General features: G+C 42.0%; 1 protein-coding gene across 1 annotated transcript in view; it reads left to right on the plus strand.

Annotated features, from left to right (window-relative positions):
* The window catches only part of b4galnt3b (beta-1,4-N-acetyl-galactosaminyl transferase 3b), a 45,915-nt gene that overhangs the window by 22,205 nt on the left and 18,710 nt on the right, over positions 1-5,000 (plus strand). The window lies entirely within an intron of this gene.

Below are 5,000 nucleotides of genomic sequence, written 5' to 3' on the forward strand. Positions count from 1 at the left end.
GGGTGCACTGTGTAAAAATGTCAGTCATTCTGTTTGCACCACAATAAAATAACTAAAAAGTATCTGAGTGCTCCAGTCGTCCCTGGCCTAGTCTTTCTGAAGTGGACCAGTTTGCTTTCCTTTGTCTTAATAATATAGTATGTCACTCCCAGTATTATGTGAGGTCACAAGAATGCATGTACTTGTGCAGAGAAAGTGCACATTTGCATAAGTGTGTGCGTGTGTGTGCGTGTGTGTGCGTGTGTGTGCGTGTGTGTGCGTGCATGTGTGATCACAGATCACAGTCAAACAAATGTACACACACCACATCCTAAAAATGGAGGCAAATATGCTCTCTCTCCCTCCTCTCTCTCTCTCTCTCTCTCTCTCTCTCTCTCTCTCTCTCTCTCTCTCTTCTCCTCTCTCTCTCTCTCTTCTCCTCTCTCTCTCTCTCTCTCTCTCTCCTCTCTCTCTCTCTCTCGCTCTCTTCGCTCTCTCTCGCTCTCACTCTCTCTCACTCTCTCTCTCTCTCTCTCTCTCTCTCTCTCTCTCTCTCACACACACACACACACACACACACACACACACACACACACACACACACACACACACACACACACACACACACACACACACACACACACGTTGGTCAATGTCATTCTATAATTACAGTCCATGGTCTTTAATTGTCAGTTCCACTAAGTTTTAATTTCAACCAACCATTCTACCATAAAAATTTGAATTGATAAAAGGTCTTGTGGTGAAAGCTCTGAGGTCTGCAGTTAGCACAATACTCTTAAATGGCAGAAATGCCAAGCTGTGTTATGGTCAATTGTGTCACACATTAGCGGTGACAGTTATGACAAATTTGTTATAGCAGAGTATGGTTTTGTCTTTTAAAATGTTAAGCACTTTCAAACAAGTGTGTTTCAAATGTCTAGTATTTTTTGTAGAAGTATATGTCTAAGTCTAAGATAATATAACAGCAACATGATTTACAGAATAAACAAGCAAATGTTCATTTTCATTCAAATATTTTAAAAGTAATTTGAGATTAAGCTCTGCAATTAGTTAGTTTGGACACCATGGAAACATGTATGTTATTTAATGGATGAAAAAACTGAAAAATGCCGGGGAAAATGTTACTGTAATTATGGAATTACCTAACCTGGTTCTCACGAACTTCGTCGTTTGCCTAGCCTAGCAATCTCTAACCTGATTGGAAAATTCAATGTATGTGTCATTTTAAATAACGTACTATAACCATATCAAAAGCGGAAGTTGTTGTGCTACTGTGTTGTCACACACAATGCTACGTCATACCTGTTAATACCCCGCCCAACGATTGTAATTCGATCTATGAGATCGAGTATGATGTGCACGGAGCACTTCGGGCTTAACTTCCCTCGTCCAGACACTTGTGCGAGCTCACGAAGTTGAGCAAAAATGCACGAGGGTCTGCGTGAGAACCAGGCTAAGAATGACCCACATGCGTACTCAAATGATTCACTTTGGGATAAACAAAGTATCTCTCCTCTGCGCTGCCAGCCTACACGCCATTCTTCAGAACAAACTCTCCAGAACTCATTGATACAGTCAGGGCCGAATTAAGCAGGCCCGGGGCCCCTAGGCTACAGGTTGCTGTAGGGCCCCAGGGAATGCGAATTTCTCAACAAAATGACATACACGGCATCCTAATTCCAAACCAAGAGGAGTACTAATAACATTAAAAACTCTGTCTGACACGGCAGACTGAGTTGTCAATACCTCATCTTGTCTCATTTCTCCAATTATGTTGAGTTTTGGCCAACTGTGTGGCCCCTGACAGGTGGGGACCCCTAGGCTGCAGCCCTATCTAGCCTCTGCATTACTGTAATCCGGCCCAGGACACAGTAAATCTCCAAAGGCTGACTGAATGCTACTTCAACATGCTGCATGTGTGTGTGGAAACCTTTTGGAGAGGGTGCATGTTTGGAGTCATGGTGGTGCACAGAATGAATGTGTTTTGGAAGAGGGTGTGTGTGATTTCAGCGAAGGTGGAGAGGAGTGTGTGCCAGAGGAGCTATGGTGTTTGGGAGAGAGGATGTGTGCCAGAGCTAAGATGATGGAAGTGTGTGCGTGTGTGCGTGTGTGCGTGTGTGTGTGTGTCTGTCTGTCTGTCTGTCTGTCTGTCTGTCTGTCTGTCTGTCTGTCTGTATGTCTGTCTGTCTGTCTGTCTGTCTGTCTGTCTGTCTGTCTGTCTGTGCTATTTTAACGACGGTGTCTGTGTTTTTGGAAGAACAGTCTGTGTTTGCTGTGGTGAGTGTGTTTTGGGAGAGCAGTGTTTGAGTGAGGATGGCTGTCTTTTTTTTGTTGGGACATGTTGCTTCTCACACTCAGGTGAGATTTCAGCAGAGCGTTGCGGAAAGGTTAGGCTCTTGGTTTAGCCTAAAACAACCAAATGTTCCAACCAAATTCTGGAGCGGAGGGCCTGAGCCTCTTGGTAAAGACTGAGGCAACCAAATGCCCAGTTCAAAACTAGTTCAACTGTTCAGCCATTCAAATGGTATCAACAAATTCAATATGTCACCATCACAGCAAACCAAACAGACCTTGTGGCTTTCTTTGACAAGCTTTCAAATAAACAGAGATATACCTTGTTGTGACGGTTGATGATAGCTCTTGCCATGTCTGTGTGTGTGTCTGTGTGTGTGTCTGTGTCTGTGTCTGTGTCTGCATCAGTGTCTGTGTCTGTGTCTGTGTCTGTGTCTGTGTCTGTGTATGTGTATGTGTATGTGTATGTGTATGTGTAGTAGGTGTATGTGTTTGGATGTGTGAAGGGACTGGGCTCTACGGTTTGTCCTAGTTTCTGTTCAACCAAGGACAGAAGGCTGGAGTGAGGAGCGATGTCTAAGTCATGTTTTTTATTCCTGGCTGCAAACCCTGTTACTACCCAAGGCCAATCTCCCTCTCTCTCTCTCTCTCTCTCTCTCTCTCTCTCTCTCTCTCTCTCTCTCTCTCTCTCTCTCTCTCTCTCTCTCTCTCTCTCTCTCTCTCTCTCTCTCTCTCTCTCTCTCTCTCTCTCTCTCTCTCTCTCTCTCTCTCTCTCTCTCTCTCTCTCAAATTAAAATGGTTAAGACACAGTGTTGCCAACACATACAAATAACGAGGAGAAACAAAAGCAATTTTACATTTACAGAGATCTGTGTGTGTGTGTGTGTGTGTGTGTGTGTGTGTGTGTGTGTGTGTGTGTGTGTGTGTGTGTGTGTGTGTGTGTGTGTGTGTGTGTGCATGTGTGCTCCACAGCCAAAACTACTCCATATCTGTGTGAGTGTGGGGGCTTTGTCCCGGGCCGGGCCAAAGGTGTCAGTGGCCCTGCATATGATTACCAAAAGCAGTACTGCTAGCTATTGTAAAAAAAGTGCCTGTCTTTGTGCTGACACTAGAGGTGGACAAAGTGTTTTGCATTGATGCTTCTCTCTGCATGTGCACAGTGAAAAAAACTGCAGTGTTAACTCGACACTTAAAGACTACTCTGGGGCCAAATAACCTCTAGATGACTCTCTAATGTTGAATTCACACTACATTTTTACTGTGTAGGCAGGATGCATGAGTGGAATTGAGAAGAATGGAGTGGAATAGTGTAGAGAAGGAAATTACACACACAAATCCACATAATATCCTCCTGACTACCAGGGGGAAAAAAGTTTAAAAATCTTTGATTTTTTTTACTCCCCTAATTGTTTGAAGGCCAAAAATGAGATTGACAAATTTTTTTTCGAATTTTTATTTTTTATTTTAAAGATTTAATGTGTCCATTACAGTGGACATTGGAAGGCCGTACATTGAAAATGTACCTTAATTGCTATCAATCAATCTGGATGAAAAAGCATAACAATCAGTTTAATAATTAGTAAATTTGAGCATTTATGAGTTTACAATGAGTGTTTTATTGGTTTGAGGTGGAAACTGGATGTGTCTGTGACCATTATCATTCATGCAGGTTATCTCAAGTCAAAGCAATTTTGTTTTAAGCAACTGGACCTGCAGTTGAAGCTTGAATGACATGTGGTCCCTCAACTGAGAACTTTCACCAGAGTTGACTAATTTTATAGTTCTGATGTGTGAAATATGGGTTATTATCTCTGGAACCGACATGTGTTCATGTCTATAGGATTAATTTAGTCTCTATTACATTTTTGGTTGAAATATTGTCCTGCAAAGTTCAGACACACATCAGAGTCATGCTCCACATGGGGCGACAAATGTATCAATAGGAAATGTTCTGCTTGTTCTGATTCTACTTTTCCTGCTTGAAATGAATCCCAAGAGGTCTCTGAATCTTCAGCATCTTCCTCAAACATCACATCTAGGATTATTTATCAATAATGTGCTGTAAAGTGTCTCTTCTTCTGATTCTGACTGACTTTCTGACTAGAAAAATACTAACAAAATGGAAGATGTCACTACCAATGTCCATTTTAGAGGACATTTCTTTAACGCCTAACTATGGAAATTAAATCATGTTACATTAATTTAGAAATGGTTTAATTGTGCTCTGAAGAGATTGAAATAACATATAAAGATGATGTTTTAAGACAATAATTGCTCACTTTAAAGTAGTATGCTTTTACTTTCCCTTTAGCCAAAAGCGGCCTATTTTTAATGGATACCATTTTCCTTGCAAAGAAACAGAAAGTTCCCAAAACCCCACCCCTACACACATGTTATCATTGGAAAGCTCTGAATGTCCTCTTCAAAGGCCATTGTGAGTTAGCACAGTAGTGTGTATGGGGTGGGAGATATTGCGGTTTACAAATGTCCTCTAGAGAGGACAAAAATGAACTGCTGGTAGTCAGGAGGATATATCAGCTGATTACATTCACAGCACATATTGTTCATGCAAGTAGTGAAGCAAGTGAAGTGAGCACACAGTGGAAAGAAAGCATGACACACCTTAAGGGGATAGCTAGATGCTTCCCTAGGCGGGACATGGAGCTTAGCCAAGGAATAACTCAAGCAGGTAGCAACTTAGCCTCAGG

This window comes from Engraulis encrasicolus, chromosome 4, assembly GCF_034702125.1.
Source record: "Engraulis encrasicolus isolate BLACKSEA-1 chromosome 4, IST_EnEncr_1.0, whole genome shotgun sequence".
NCBI lineage: Eukaryota > Metazoa > Chordata > Actinopteri > Clupeiformes > Engraulidae > Engraulis > Engraulis encrasicolus.